This window comes from Chrysemys picta, chromosome 2, assembly GCF_011386835.1.
Source record: "Chrysemys picta bellii isolate R12L10 chromosome 2, ASM1138683v2, whole genome shotgun sequence".
Classification (NCBI taxonomy): domain Eukaryota; kingdom Metazoa; phylum Chordata; order Testudines; family Emydidae; genus Chrysemys; species Chrysemys picta.
The window spans coordinates 129,829,529-129,846,314 of record NC_088792.1 but is presented as its reverse complement, the minus strand read 5'-3'; the positions used below and the strand labels follow the sequence as shown (position 1 = coordinate 129,846,314).

Here is a 16,786-nt window from a genome sequence, read left to right as displayed (position 1 = left end):
TGAGCCACCACTCTTGGCCTGGCCCCAGGAGTGTACCGTTCCTGGCAGAAATGCTGGTGGTAGGTCTTGGGACTGATGTCTGTCTGGTCTAAGACCACTGCCTTTACCTTCCAGTATTCAAGGGTGTCCAGTGTGTCCATATTCCGGTATGCCGACGGGGTCGGACCCATCAGGTAGGGGGCCAGCAGGATGGCCCAGTGTTCAGGAGGCCATCGTTTAGCAGTGACTACCCTCTTAAAAGTCACTAGAAAGGCCTCCAGGTTGTCTTCAGGCCCCATCTTTGTGAGTCGCACCGGGAGGTTGACGGGGAGAGTTCCTGCATCTGGTCCCACTGGGACAGGGAGGGGGGCCCCTCCAGGCCACAACAATTGTGCCATTTGCTGTACTAACCACTCCTACTGAGTCTGATGTTTGTCGGCCAGCTCGCGTGTCAGCTGTTTAATTTACAAAAAGAAAGAGGAGTGGCTTCCCTTGTTAATATAACTTCTGAGAAAAGAGAAATAACATAGTTTTATGTCACATTATGATATTATTGGAATTTTCTTCTTCAGAAAAAATGTTTTCTTATGCTTACTATGGCTCCAATCCATCCTGCACTTATGCATGTCCATATGCAAGTAGGTGCTTTGGAAGTGAATGGGACTATTTGTGTGCTTAACATTAATTGCATGCTTAAGTACTTTGCTGGATCAGGGCCTAAATACCTAGTACCACTGTAGTATAGTAGTCACATCCCCTTTGGCCTCTCACCTAATTAATCAAACCTTGACCAAGTGACAATGTGCAGCTATCTATCTGAAATGGTCTTGATGAACAGTGCAAAATGCCAATATGGTCATATCACCGTGCAGGGACTTTCTCACTAAGGACATGTTGCCCAGATGCATACTGTGCCCCAGATAAATCCAATCTGATGATCAGAGCCCTCTAACCTTTGATAATCTACAACATAATGCAGCACAAAGCCTGTTTTGCACTGTGTACATAAACGAGAAGGGACCATGCTCCATCAGCTATTCAGATTGCTTGTGTTTACAATTGATTCTATTTTCAAAAAAATAATCAAAGAAAAAATTCATAAGACACAATGAATTTGTCAGGAATTATATATGTGCTCAGTTCTGCAAATCCTATCGATTCTAATCTGTCTGGTAACTAAAATGACCATTAAACTACTGTCACTGGTGTGCTGTTTTCATTGTTGTTTAATTTCTCTCCGTCTGAAAAATATGCTTCATTAAATTTTTCCAGCCTGTTTTCTTTTCAATTAAGGGAAACATTCAGCTCCTAATGTCCTCAAAGATGTATGACTGGTTAGGAACAATATGCTACACATGCTGTTTTTGCCAAGTAAAAGTTTTTGTGCCATTTCATAGGAAGCTCAGCATCTGTATTTTTGGGGAAAGATATTGTGCTTCTTATAATCCTTTGCCAGTAATGTGAAATTAACTTCAATATTTTTAAAACTAGTCTCTTAGTTATGTAAAATACTGTAGAACATTATGAAAAGTATTGAAAAACAAGAATACAACTTACTTAACTTGTTTTGTTCACTGCATTGTGTACTAATTTGACAAAACACTGATAAATGAACAAGTGATGCACTAACTGACAAATGGATGAAAGAACATAATAACAAAGGTGACTTTGCATTCAAATCTTAAAATGCTCAGGAGAAGCAATGTATAAGTGGCACCTGAGATCCAAATTTCCAAATGTGGGCAAATTTCATCTTATGGAGAAAATTATAAAGGATTCATTTTAAAAAGTGACAAAATGTCATTAATCACTGAAGATAACTGTTTCATACTCAAGGTTATGTCAGCTACAGACTTATAACAGAGTATTATAGGAGACAAAAAGAGCAATTGATTGGTTCATCTAATCTGAAACAGCCACATTGTTCAGGGCCACACCCTATAACTGCTTTAGAAACTTTATGACCCCCATTACCATAATATCAGGGGCTTCAACCAAGGTCTCAGTACCCTAACCAGTAGATCATACTTCCTCTCTGATTCCTGCTAACATCTGACCTCCTTTTGAGCATATATAATAATGGTGTCAGGACAACCACTCTTTGTGATCTATTCACCAGTCATGTTCTCTAAATATTTCCTTGAATACCTTCAGATCCTTTCTCATTTTCCTAACATATTTGACACTGACTTCCTTCACTTAAATTGTTACCTTAAAGGTAACAATGTCTTTTTTAAAAAAACAGTATGGGCTGAATACCCAACAGAGCTCTTCAGACAATTTTCATCAGAAGTTTTCCATCAGACAATGCTGTTTTGAGGAAAACTTTTTTTAAGACATCATTTAGATTTTTAACAAAATTTGTTTTAGTGGAAAACATGGAAAAAACTATTTCAGTATCCAAACATCCATCCCATTTAAACATTTACCAAGTGCAAAGTTTTAAGGATTTTTAATTTTGAAACTACCTCTTGTTTTGAATTTTACTTTGTTTTATATCTATATATAGAGAGAGGGTTGAAATCAAAACAAAATGTTTCAAATTTATAGAAATGGAACATTCTGATTGACTCAAAATAGTTTTTTCCTTGAATTCATTTAATAAAAAAAGTCAAAACTAGCTTTTTGTCACAATTCAAGATGTTTGTTTTTCTTGATGTTTTTGTTTGGGTTTTGTTTGTTTATTTTTAGTTTTTGTTTTGTTTTTTTTAAATCTTAATTTTTCATGAGATGAAAAATCCATTTTCTAACTGAACATTGGATCCATAATTCATATAATTCTAAATTCTATCCCTATTTTCCAACGTTGTCAGTAATTATATAGGCTCAATTTTATGCTATCTGTTTCCTCTTTCAATTTAGTAAAATATTCCAAATGTTATGGCAATGTAAATATTACTTACTTAGTTGCATTTAACGTGAGTCTTTGCACCTCTTAAATAAGAGACCTAATTATTCTGGCTCAGCTGTCCAAAATACAGAACAGGTCAAATAACATTTGTTGAATAACTTATTATTGGTAATTTTGAATAAATGACTCTATGAATCATTATTTTCATTATTTGCCAAGCGTTACTGAAAGACACACATGTAGCATTCTATAAGTTTTGACCTCCTATAGGAGTAGTACATCACTGAGCAAAAGTGTGTGAACGCATCCTAATTAATCCATTTTATTTTTTTAAATTATGTATTAATTGTAGAATAAAAAGATAACTATACAGGTAACAGGCAAAGACATTTTCTACTTTCCATTGTGTTACAGGTAAATAGAAATATTACAGTAACTCCTCACTTAACGTTGTAGTTATGTTCCTGAAAAATGCAACTTTAAGCAAACCGATGTTAAGCGAATCCAATTTCCCCATAAGAATTATTTTAAATGGGGGGGGGGGTTAGGTTCCAGGGAAATTTTTTTCACCAGACAAAAAATTATATATCATATATATATATACACACAGTATACATTTTAAACGAACAATTCAATACTGTTCACAGCTATGATGATTGTGAAGCTTGGTTGAGGTGGTGAAGTTAGAGGGTGGAAGAGGGTGGGATATTTCCCAGGGAATGCCTTGCTGCTAAATCAGTGGTTCTCAAACTTTCGTACTGGTGACCCCTTTCACATAGCAAGCCTCTGAGTGCAACCTCCCCCCCCCCCATATAAATTAAAAATACTTTTTTATATATTTAACACCATGATAAATACTGGAGGCAAAGCAGGGTTTGGGGTGGAGTCTGACAGCTCGCGACCCCCATGTAATAACCTCATGACCCCCTGAGGGGTCCCGACCCTCAGTTTGAGAACTCCTGTCCTAAATGATGAACTAGCACTCGGCTGAGCCCTCAAGAGTTAACATGTTGTTAATGTCGCCTCACATTCTACGAGGCAGCAGGAATGGAGGGGAGGGGAGATAGCATAGCAGACACAAACAGACACACACCTTGTGTGTGGGAGAGAAAGAGAAATGCACACTGCCCCTTTAAGTAAGCTGACACACTCTTAAGTGCATTGTCTTTTTAAGTGGATCAGGAAGTTGAGACAGCAGCTGCTGCACCAAGCTCTCTCTGTCTCTCTCAGTCCGTGTCCCCACCCTGCTCTATATGGATAAGAAGGGGTAAGCATGGTGTAGGAGTAGGGGGGAGGGGGACACCCTGATATTAGTCCCCCTCTTTCCCGCCACCCCGCACAGCAAGCAGGAGGCTCGGGGAGCAGCTCCAAGGCAGAGGGCAGGAGCAGCACATGGCAGTGGGGGGAGGGATAGCTGCAATTGCTAGCTTGCTGGCAGCTGCTGCACAGGGAACTTAAGGGAGCAGGGAGCTGATAGGGGGGCTGTCGGTCCACCCAAGCCCCCACCAGCTAGCTGCAACAGGCTGCTCTTCCTGCAAGCAGTGGACAAAGCATGTGGCTGCCAAACGATGTTAGAAAGGAGCATTGCACAACTTCAAACGAGCATGTTCCCTAATTGATCAGCAATGTAACAATGAGACAACTTTAACCGGGACGACTTTAAGTGAGGAGTTACTGTACGAGAAAGCAGAGATGTTCTAAATTACAGGGACTAGACATAGGGGCTTGGAACTATCTCCCTCATTCCAGGGAAAACCTATCTAACAAGGCTAAATAATACTAATTAAACACAAGGTTTTCCACATAGGACCCAGGGAAAAATTTCTAAGACTTGCTGATAACCCAGTTGAAAAGGAAAAATGTCTTTGCTTGATTAGAGTATAACATATTTTTTCTCCCTTTTCCCCTGTTCATAATGTGTGAAAACATGATCTAACAATATTGCATGTGTAGCTTACTGGTGCTGTGGGTGGAGGAAAATATATAATTAAAATATAAATAATAAAAATAAAATAATTAATTTGAAAAATACCATGTAATTGAATAAAGTATTTAATACATAGTAGGCCAACTGTGTGCTTTTTTACCCCCTCCTTCATGGGTGTCCAGGCCCCAAGAACAGTAGATACCAAAGGAGCAGTGGCAGGGCCGGGCCCATCCATGAATAGGCCCTGTGACTCCATGCCAAGATTCTGTGTCATTGGCAAGGTGTGTTCCAATCCACCTTTCTTCTCCCTGGCAGTGGAGCACCAATGGAGCCAGACTGCCAGAGCTCCTGTGTCTTATGGCTTTTCACCAGATCCAGTCTGAAAATCACCACCAGAGAGGTAAAGCAGGTGTTGCATTCCAAATCTTAGAACTGCAGGGCCAGTGGAGGGGATAATGCAGCTTCACCTGGCCCTTCCCTTCCCATCCTCTCTGCATATAGATCTGTGGGACTTTAGGACACCCTCTGTGGAATCCAGTGAATGGAGATGATGGATGTAGAAGAAGCCAAGGCCCTGTTTCATTTGGGAGAGGAGAGAGGACTACATACAGCAGGGATCTTCCATTCACAAATATAGGAGATAGGATTCAGTTACCCTGTGATAAACTTGAACTAACACCATTGACTTCAGTGGAGCTATTCAGGATTATCATTAGTGTAACTGAGATCAAAATATATCTAAATTCATATTTGAATGAATTAGATTCAAATAGATTAGTTCAATTGAACCCTAGACAGTCTTAGTAAAGTTGCACCCACTTACACTAGAGATGGATTTATATAATTATTTAATGTACAGTATTGACACCTTCACACTGCTGTTTTTTTTAATGGTCATGGAGTGAAAATCAGTAATAATTACAAAGTGAGTAAGAGGTGTTGCTGAAGGGCTATGGTAGGAGGTTTCAGTGATTGATTCCTAAGCAACATGGGTAAAAAAGAAGAGTCAGAGGTGCAGGAAAGTGTGGGGAAGAGTAGTGGGAGCCAGAGACCAATGGGAGTCAAACAGGCAGAGGGAGCAAGAACATTATGGAAGAGGCATGCAGTTAGGGAAGCAGGGCTAGCAGGGGAACAAGGAGAGCTGATAATACTGGTCTACAATTTTTGAGAAGTCGTCTGCTTCAGAGATAAAATGTGCTATTTATTATGTATTTTGATGTGCTGAATTCAAATATGACAATTAAAACAACTGATTGGCTACTGTTTCTAAGATATTTAAGTTTTTACATTTTATGTCTATGTATATTGTGTAGATAGTAGAGTTTTAATCATAAATTGTAAACCTAGGTCTTTTCGTGTGTTTATGCTTGCTTTACATGATAATATTTCACCTGTCCTGTTTATGTAACACTTTAAAAATCAGCAAAAGGGTTATATAAATAAAATTTATTATGAAACAAAAGGCAAAAAAACTATTATGTACATAGTTTAGTCCTATTCAGTGTCTACTCGGCGCTTCTTGGCTTGTCTCTTGTATTCACGAAATGGAGCATCTCTTGTCACTGTCCAGCAATAGTCTGCAAGCACTGATGGGCTCCATTTGCCCTGATAGCGTTTCTCCATTGTTGCAATGTCCTGGTGAAATCGCTCGCCGTGCTCGTCGCTCACTGCTCTGCAGTTCAGTGGAAAAAAATCTAGATGATAGTGCAAAAAATGTATCTTTAGTGACACGTTCCAACCAAGGCTTTTGTATGCCTTGAGGAGGTTTTCCACCAACAACCTGTAGTTGTCTGCCTTGTTGTTTCAGAGAAAATGTATTGCATCTAACTGGAAGGCTTTCCATGCCGTCTTTTCCTTGCCATGCAGTGCATGGTCAAATGCATCATCTCGAAGAAGTTCACGAATCTGAGGACCAAAAAAGACATCTTCCTTTATCTTAGCTTCACTTAACCTTGGAAATTTTCCACGGAGGTACTTGAAAGCTGCTTGTGTTTTGTCAATGGCCTTGACAAAGTTCTTCATCAGACCCAGCTTGATGTGTAAGAGTGGTAACAAAATCTTCCTTCATTCAACAAGTGGTGGATGCTGAACACTTTTCCTCCCAGGCTCCAATGACTGTCGGAGTGGCCAATCTTTCTTGATGTAGTGGGAATCTCTTGCACGACTATCCCATTCGCAGAGAAAACAGCAGTACTTTGTGTATCCAGTCTGCAGACCAAGCAAGAGAGAAACATCCTTCAAATCACCACAAAGCTGCCACTGATGTTGGTCATAGTTTATGCACCTCCAAAGTTGTTTCATGTTGTGATAGGTTTCCTTCATATGGACTGCATGACTAACTGGAATTGATGGCAAAACATTGCCATTATGCAGTAAAACAGCTTTAAGACTCGTCTTCGATGAATCAATGAACAGTCTCCACTCATCTGGATCGTGAACGATGTTGAGGGCTGCCATCACACCATCGATGTTGTTGCAGGCTACAAGATCACCTTCCATGAAGAAGAATGAGACAAGATCCTTTTGACGGTCATGGAACATGGAAACCCTAACATCACCTGCCAGGACATTCCACTGCTGTAGTCTGGAGCCCAACAGCTCTGCCTTACTCTTGGGTAGTTCCAAATCCCTGACAAGGTCATTCAGTTCACCTTGTGTTATGAGGTGTGGTTCAGAGGAGGAGGATGGGAGAAAATGGGGGTCCTGTGACATTGATGGTTCAGGACCAGAAGTTTCATCCTCTTCCGCTTCCCCGTCTGACTCAAGTGAGAATGATTCTGGTGCATCAGGAACCGGCAGTCCTTTTCCGTGGGGTACTGGGCGTATAGCTGATGGAATGTTTGGATAATGCACAGTCCACTTTTTCTTCTTTGACACACTTTTCCCAACTGGAGGCACCATGCAGAAGTAACAATTGCTGGTATGATCTGTTGGCTCTCTCCAAATCATTGGCACTGCAAAAGGCATAGATTTCCTTTTCCTGTTCAACCACTGGCGAAGATTTATTGCACAAGTGTTGCAGCATATGTGTGGAGCCCACCTCTTGTCCTGATCTCCAATTTTGCAGCCAAAAGAAAGGTGATAGGCTTTCTTAACTATAGTGGTTATACTGCGCTTTTGTGATGCAAAAGTCACTTCACCACAAACATAGAAGAAGTTATCTGCACTGTTCACACAAGTACGAGGCATCTCTGCTCACTTTGGCTAAACAGAAATATGTCCCTTTGCAAAATCAAACACTGACAAATAAGAGAGCACAGCACTGTATGATTTCTAGAGCTGATATATGGCAATTTGTTCAGCAGATTGATATAAGCTTCGTTATGATTGCATCATCCATGACTTGATAACATGATGCAATTCATATCATGTATGACGCAATACCAGCTTCAGATTGCATCATTCATTGTTTTGCCTAAAAAGCAAGTACTGTCCAAACCCAGTCATAGATTTAGTCATAGATCCAGTTAAAGAGGTATTTTAATCATTTCTGGTTTAAATTGAGATCCCTTCCCTTTATAACTCATGTGTCCTCCGCCATTCCCAATTCATGGGTCGTATATACTGACCCAATAGTATATCTTGAAAACTAGAGCCAATCAACAATTTTAAGCATCATTTTCATTCTCAGTGACTCAGAATTAGTAAAGTTTGACTACATTTATTTCAGAAGCATTTTGGCTGTAGAGCCTTATAAGAGGAGGGGAGATGTGGGGGATGGAAGAGCAAGAATGAGAGGGAGGCAGGAAAAATACTAAATTCACACACAAGCATTTGAAATAAAAATGGGACAATATAAAGTGTGTTTGTACTCTTAAAAAGTGACTATAAGGCATGACATTATGGGGTTCCATGTCTATTGTTTCTCAATTACTGCAGTTCAAATTTGATTAGTTTACAAGTTGAGAAGATGTCCAATTACCCTTGTCATAAACAGATAGTTAAGGGTTAATGTCTCTTTTACCTGTAAAGGGTTAAGAAGTTCACCTAGCCTAGCTGACACCTGACCAGAGGAACCAATGGGGGGATAAGATGGTTCAAAAGGAAGGAGGGACGTTTCCTTTGTTTAGAGTTTAGTTTCAGTTTTGACCGGAGTGGGAATGCTCCAGAAATCAGCCTCTTATCACATAGTGAGTATTAGTGAAGGGAATAAATAGGTTTATGTTTATTTTCTTTGTAACTTGTCTTGGGCATTAGGGAATAATCAAATTGGGTATTTTTTGTTTAACTAAGTTTTTGCCCAGGGGAACATCCTCTGTGTTTTGAATCTGTTGTCTGTGAGATCAGCTGGTATGCTATCTCCCAGAGGGTTTTCTTTTACCTTTCTTTTCTTTAATTAAAAGTCTTATTTTTAAGAACCTGGTTGATTTTTCCTTGTGTTAAGATCCAAGGAGATTGGATCTGGACTCACCAGGAATTGGTGGGGGAAAGGAGAGGGGATGGTTAAATTCTCCTTGTGTTAAGATCCAAGGGTTTGGATCGGTGTTCACCAGGAAATTGGTGAAGAAGTCTCTCAAGGCTACTGTGAAAGTGAAATGAATTATATTAAAGAAATAGAATGAATTAAAAAATGCTGTATGTACCTTTAAGTAGAAATGAGAAATGCTGCAAGCCAGGGGGGCAGGAAAGCAGACATTAACTGCTTAACTTGCCACTTAAGGGCAATTGGTGAAGCATTAGTCTTAGATCGATAAGAGTTAACAAGGAAGCAGGTTATGCATATTGTGCTCCATGCATATTTTACAATTTTGCTCTCTCTGTCCCTTTGTTTAGTTTACACCCTTTTATCTGTATAAATAAGACTGTTTGAATCTTGCATGGAGGCTCACATTATCTGAATGTATTAGCAGAGCGCTGTGCTAATAAAACAGAGTGGTCTGACAAACTATGAGTCCTGAGTCTAACTTTGACAATTTGGAGGTTCCACCGAGATGGCAACCGTCTTCACTGGGGCTGTGTGATTCCTGACCGTTTTTGTAGGATGACCGTGGTAGCCGGCACCTGGGCATTTGGCCCGAGCGGTCCTCCTCCTGAACAGAAGGGTGCACGACCACAGTGAGGTCTACGCCATCGAACCTGTTGGTTCCCACTCTGTTCTGGTAGGGATCCCGGGATCTGACATCAGGAATCTGGTCAGGTAATTATTTCTGTGTTTTGTCCGGACTGAGGACTGTCCTGTCTCTGTGTCTATCCGTCCTCCTGTGAAGTGTTTGAGTCTGGGTGCCATCTCCGTCCGGGGATCGGCCAACCAAGGGGTTCCTGTCCCCGCGGTCTGAGTGAGTGAAATCTGCACAATCGCAGCCGCACCGCACCTTGGGTAAAACCCTTGGTGTGAAAGCAAGGGCGATTGAGTCAGTAGCCTGTGGGCTCCTTTTGTGTGTTGCACCGGGCATCGCTCTGACGAACCCGAATTTCCTTCTTGTGTGATTGGTGTGTGTAAAGTCCTCCTGTATTGGTAACAAGACGTCTAAGTCGGGACAGTTCCCTAAAGGAATGCCGGCTCAGTTTTAGGAAGGGTCCGGACTCCTGTAAATTTCTGGAAAAATGGTCTAGGCTAACTCAGGGAGATCCCAAAACTCAGTGGCCATTGTTAAAACCTTGGAACAAGGACCGAGTGGACATCTTAAAAAAAAAAAAAAAAAAAAAAAAAAACTCGGCCAGCCTAAAACTAAATTGGCTAAAGGAGAGGTTAATTGTTTCATGCAGTGGTGGGAAGAGGCAAATCGTAGGTGGACAAAATCAAAACTCACCTCTCTCAAATATTCAAATAATAAATTAAAAGCTTTATTAAAAGCCTCCTCTCCCACCACCAGTCTGAGCGCTCCCCTTCACCCTGTACTCTGACAAAAAAAAAACAACAACCCTGGATCGATCCCAACTCCCTTCATACTCCCCTCTCATTGTAAAAAGGATAAAATGCCCCTTGTTCTGTTCCCCTTCGTTGTCTGCCTCAGAAACTGATTCTTTAGTGTTCCATTGCCAATTCAGCAAGGAGGGTGGGTCCTCAACTAGCCCCCACCCTTCTGGTCCCTTTCCTTAAGCATTTCTTTCAAAATTGTGAAATGACCACAATATCACTCACAAAAATGGTTCATTGGAAAAAGCAGGATTGGGCCCAGACAAGCAGGCAAGCAACAGATAAAGAAACTAAAAAAAAAAAAAAAACAGGTTGGAAGCCCTAAGGGCATAGTGTCAGGAGTAAGTGCAAGTATGAACCCCTGGAACAATACTTAAAAGGGTGAAATCTGAGTTAATAAAGGTGTCATTTTGGGAAATAAACAAGTGATTTAAGGAAAGAGTGAAAAGTTAACTCTACAGAGGCTGGAGAGAATTAAACAGTTAAACTTTGTGAAAATGTTAAAAAGGATCTTGTTAAAAGAATTCTTGGTTTCTTTGCAGCCATTCTAAAGGAAAAATGGGCCCTTTTCCAGAGGAATGTCTGTAAATAATCCAGGTAAAGAGACTATCTAATTAAAATCATTTGACTATGGACAATTGAGTCAAATTTGCTAAAAGAACATAGGGGGGTTCTATTGGAACTTAACTGCCCCAAATGTATAAAGGTAATGTAATCTATGTACAGCTATGTAAAAACAAAGCAGTGTAAGAGGGATGTTAAGGGAGAGAAAATGTGTATGTATCTGTCTGTCTGTGGGAATATGTGAGGTTTGTAAAACTCCTGTTTTGTAAGTTTAAGATAAATTGGTTTGGTTTTGTTTATAATGCCACTAAAAATCCATTTGACTCTTTAATTCAAAGTTGCAAAACTGACAGACCTTTTTGCCAGACACAGGTAATCAGTGTTGGTTGCCTTTGAGATTTGGTATTTAACCCTTAAGGGGTAACTTGATTCTTTACAAAATTTAAATGTTTTCAAATAAAGACCAAGTCATGACTGCAGCAGGACAGTCAAAAATCAGAAAAATAGGGAGAGATTCTGGATTCTGTTTGTTTGTTTTTGTAACAAAATAGCAAATGAAAGCTGTACGAAAAGAATAAAGACAGTGGCCCTCTGAAGCAACAGCAGGGGTGAGGTGCACAAAACAAAAAGAAGAAATGTTAGAAACACTGAGCCTTAAAATGGCTCTGTGTAATCAGACTGTCTCTTTGACAAGGGTACATAAAACTCTGTAAGAACAAAAGAAACAGTTACACCTTATGTAAAAATTAATATGGCTAATGTTTTAAAAGTTAAAGTATAGAAGGAATGTGCAGACGTGTGCAGTGTATATTATAGAGGGGGTAAAAGAAATGCAAACAAAACATGCTACTTAATTAAAATCCTATTAGGGCTCCAAAGGAGCCACAATAGACTGTGTTTTCTTTTTCAGATCTGTGTGTGTTTTGGAAGCAAGAGTTAAAAGTAATCGAAACTCTGGTAAAAGTTAATTGTGTTCCTTTTAAGACAGAGTCTCTGAGCTCTGCTAATGGTTTTGAATCCAAAAGCCGAGCCTGTGTGGATGCAAATTATCTAACTGATAAAGGAAGTGAGAGAACTGCCAGCACAAAGAAGTTGCAGATAAAGAACATACCTGGTCAGCAAACAAATTGCCTAAATAAAAGGCACAGTATAACAAGATACCTTTAATTAAAATAAATTTAATGTTAATAAGTACCCCTGTAACAATGTATAGTGTGTATGATTTTTGGGAAAAAAAAATCCTTTATGGTAATGATGCTTTTCAGCTGTTAACCTGTGAACAAACTTAAAGATTAATACAGCAGGAAAGATATTGTAACCTTGGTCTGCTGTAAAGGGAAAACTGAGGTACATCACCTCATGGATTTAATGACTGAACAGTGGGATAATTTCCCCATAACTCTTAAAAGATAGAAGCCATTAAAACCTGGCCTACCTATAGAACAAAAACACAGGAAAATATGGAGGTAATTCCTCTTGTTTTGCCTGCAATCAGCAAGGGTATTTGTAAAAGAAGGAATATTTTAAGCAATAATAAATGCCACCCCAAAAGGGGTAGAAAAATGTTATTTTTGTCTTTCAGAAAAAGCTAATATCAGCTACAGGACAACCTAATAAGAAACAAATAAAAGTGGGTATGCTTATCCATGCCTGTTGCTCCAAAGCCCTGTAGTGAAGACATCTCCCTAGGATCCTGTATGTGGGATAAAATGAATAATGACACCAAAGTACTGTATAATGGGCTATGTGCATGTGTTAATTCTTGGGGAGAAAAGTGTTTTAAAAGAATGGAAGTGTTAGCAACCTTCCAATAGATAAATGTAATGTAATGTCATGTAATGTAATGTGTTTACAAAAGGTAAAAAGGTAACATAGTTCCTAAAACAAACAAAAGGGCAATGTGGGAAACCGAACCATTCATATTATACATGCGAATGGCAACATGTTAAGAATTGCCACTGCAGAAAGACATAACAGCTTACCATTGGTATAATATATTTTCTGAATGGTCTCCCACAACTACTGGCGTACTAATGTTACTAACCCTAATTGTTTTTGATTTTAAATTGTATGTGTTTAATTGTAACGTTTGAAATGTGCTGTTGGATAAAACAAATGTATGCAAAGCTAGAGCCACAGGCCCAAATCACCTCCCAGTATTTTCTATTACGTGGACTAAATAAGAAGTGACACTGGCGATTAATAATCTTAGTGTCAAAAGGGGGATATGTAGGAGCAGGATTTTATAATGTCCCATAAGAATTAATGTATGATTTGATTTCATCCCTGTCAGCCACCCTTTTTGAATAGCAGAAAGGAATGACAGACCAGAACAATCCTTATGACTGATTATGGTCACCCTTTTGTTTTAGAATAAGTTATAATGTCTACTATGGTTTCCTATATGTATTACAGAGTAGGCCTCTAGTTAAATATACATTTTTTTGTTTTAAGGTTTAGTAAGTAAGAAACAGGATTCTCTAGTGTGTCTATGTTAAGTAGATTAGAGGAACATTGAAGGCCTGCGTCTCAATGTAAATTGTCTTGGTTATTGATTGCAAAACTTAGCAAGGTTTAATTTGCAATGCCTTTTTTGCTTCATATAAAATACTACTGTTTGTATTCTCAATCTGTGTGAATAAGGAATGTATGCATCAGGAAAAGATAAGGTGTGAAGGCCATTGTTATAGCCAGAGTCAAGGAAGAAGAAGTAAAGAGACTTAAAGGACATCAAAGAATCATCAGGTACTGCTTACTATCCAGATGGCTGTTAAACTGTCTGGCATCAGAGCGTGCATACATGCTTCGCAGTGTAAGAAGGCACCCCCCAGCAAACCAATCACCTCAGGACCACGCAGAGTCAATTTTGACTCCAGAAGAAGACGTAGAGGAACAGCCTGCAATACCTTACCATCTACGCTCTCGTAAGGGTTGCCAGAAACAGACGAGGACCTAAAGCAAGGCCCAAAAAGAAGCAGTAGTGAGCCTAGCGCCTGCTGCCTGGTGGATGTAAAACCGTGACTGCGGTTCCCTCAGTTGAGGTTGTCAGAACCGAAGGGCCTTGCCTCCAACATGAGCCTCTGGTGGCGCCTGTTCCTTGGCTGCTGGTGTCTTAAGGTCTGGGGAGTCCACAATGACAATTCTTTTATCCAGCAGCAAGTGTGGATAGCTCAGACTCTCAATATTTCTAATTGCTGGGCCTGCAGCCACATCCCAGCCCACTCTCAAGCTGGTGTTCCTGTCCTGGCAATCCCACTCAATTCCCCAGACCTCACTGGAGGACTTCATCCGTTTAACAAAACATGGAACAATAATGACACTTGGGAAGCAGTGGGAATAATTGTATCTAAATGGATAAGAGTGGTGGAGGGAAAAGGTCATTGGTGTTGGGTGTGTAATGGGACAGGGCTGGATCTGGGAAAAAGTCATTGCCTTCAGCATATTGTGGCCAATGGTGTATGGGATTATTCGAACAAAACTAAAGAGTGGCGGGCCGGGTATGGGGATATGAATTTTTTCTCGACCTGGGATCAAACAGAAAAATCAATCTCATGTTCCCCCTACAGTAACCTTAGTGAAAACAATACAATCTTTCAATGCCATGCAAATAACACCACTCCTCGTAAGGAGAATTACCCTGTACCCTTTGGAGGATATTACTCCTCCTTTGTAGGCACCTATGTGACAAATGGGTGCAACCAACCCTTCCCGGCCTTAATAGGCCATCATTGGGTTTGTGGGACCAAAGCTTATACTGTGTTACCAGCTAACTGGTCAGGTATCTGTTATCCTGCCTGACTCTTCCCACAATTCCGAGTGCTTGGGTCCTTCCCACGAGAATGCCTTCGTAATTTCAGGCAAAGAAGAAGGGACTTTTCAGATGCCCAATGGTATGTAAATAACATAAGCCCCTTGACCTGGGAAGAGGCCATTGGCGGTTCCCTTATCCCACTTGGGGGAGTAATACACCATGCAAAAAGGCTCCTAAGGTTACAAGCAGTAGTTGAAATAATGGCAAATGAAACCGGAGAGAGTTTAAAGACCCTGGCCAAAGAAACAGGGGCGATCCAACAGATGGCCCTCCAAAACTGTCAGGCATTGGACATAGTGCTGGCAGCCAAAGGAGGGACCTGTGCTCTCATTGGAAAAGGATGTTGTGTGTTCATACCTGACGACACCAATGAGGTAATAGATCGTGCTAGTCACTTAGAACAAATTGCATATCTTCCCCATGAAGAGCCAAGTTATTTATGGAAGTGGCTAAGTAACCTATTCAATTTCTCTGGCATAGGAAACTGGTTTTTTCAGGGAGCCCTGACTATCCTGTGTGGAATCCTAATGATTTTTGTATGCTTTCAGTTAATCTCCTGTTGTATCCAGAATTGTGTACGGTATGCCACCCAGGTGACTGCCCCAAAACAGAGTGCTAATATGATGGTGTTAAATATCACTGATGAACGAAGAGATAAAGAACTATTAATATGTGGAACCCAGTAATTGTTGGTCTTTGCGTAAGCTTGACCAAAAGGAGGGATTGTGAAAGTGAAATGAATTATATTAAAGAAATAGAATGAATTAAAAAATGCTGTATGTACCTTTAAGTAGAAATGAGAAATGCTGCAAGCCAGGGGGGCAGGAAAGCAGACATTAACTGCTTAACTTGCCACTTAAGGGCAATTGGTGAAGCATTAGTCTTAGATCGATAAGAGTTAACAAGGAAGCAGGTTATGCATATTGTGCTCCATGCATATTTTACAATTTTGCTCTCTCTGTCCCTTTGTTTAGTTTACACCCTTTTATCTGTATAAATAAGACTGTTTGAATCTTGCATGGAGGCTCACATTATCTGAATGTATTAGCAGAGCGCTGTGCTAATAAAACAGAGTGGTCTGACAAACTATGAGTCCTGTGTCTAACTTTGACACTACCCAGGGAAAGGAGTTAGAACTTGGGAGTGGTGGCAGCAAAACCAGATCTAAACTGGTAATTCAGTTTAGGGGTTCACATCCAGGTCCCCATATCTGTACTCTAAAGTCCAGAGTGGGGGTGAAACCTATGACAACCCTCCAATTACCAGACATGCAAATTCACCCGAGGATCTGAAAGTGAAACTGGGTGCTTAGACATTCTGAGCAGAAAGAAAATCTCTGCAACTGGAACTTCATTAACAATTTCGTTGATGGTCCAGAGTAGAATCCATCTCAATCCAGTGGAGAATATGCTTATAAAATTTGCAGATGACACCAAGCTAGAAGAGGTGGCAAGCACTTTGGAAGACAGGAATTTAATTTAAAACAACCTTGACAAACTGGAGAATTGGCCTGAAATCAATAAGATGAAATTCAATAAGGAGAAGTGTCCAGTACTATACTTAGGAAGGAAAAATCAAATGCACAACTACAAAATGGGAAAGGACTGGCAGTACTGCAGAAAAGGACCTGTGGTTATAGTGGATCACAAACTCAGCATACTATACTACTATAAGGGTAGTTAAGCTGGAATAGGCTGGAATAGTTAAAATGGAATAGGCTTATAAGGGAAGTTGTGGACATTTTTAAGAAGAGGTTGGGCAAACACCTGTCAGGAATGGTCTATGTTCACTTGCTCC

General features: G+C 40.1%; 1 long non-coding RNA gene across 1 annotated transcript; it reads left to right on the top strand.

Annotated features, from left to right (window-relative positions):
- The first annotated feature begins 8,812 nt into the window (after positions 1 to 8,812).
- Positions 8,813 to 16,075, top strand: LOC135981489 (uncharacterized). The gene is made up of 2 exons (XR_010598526.1): positions 8,813 to 8,887; positions 11,157 to 16,075. It is a non-coding gene; the product is annotated as an uncharacterized LOC135981489 (long non-coding RNA).
- Positions 16,076 to 16,786: the final 711 nt, after the last annotated feature.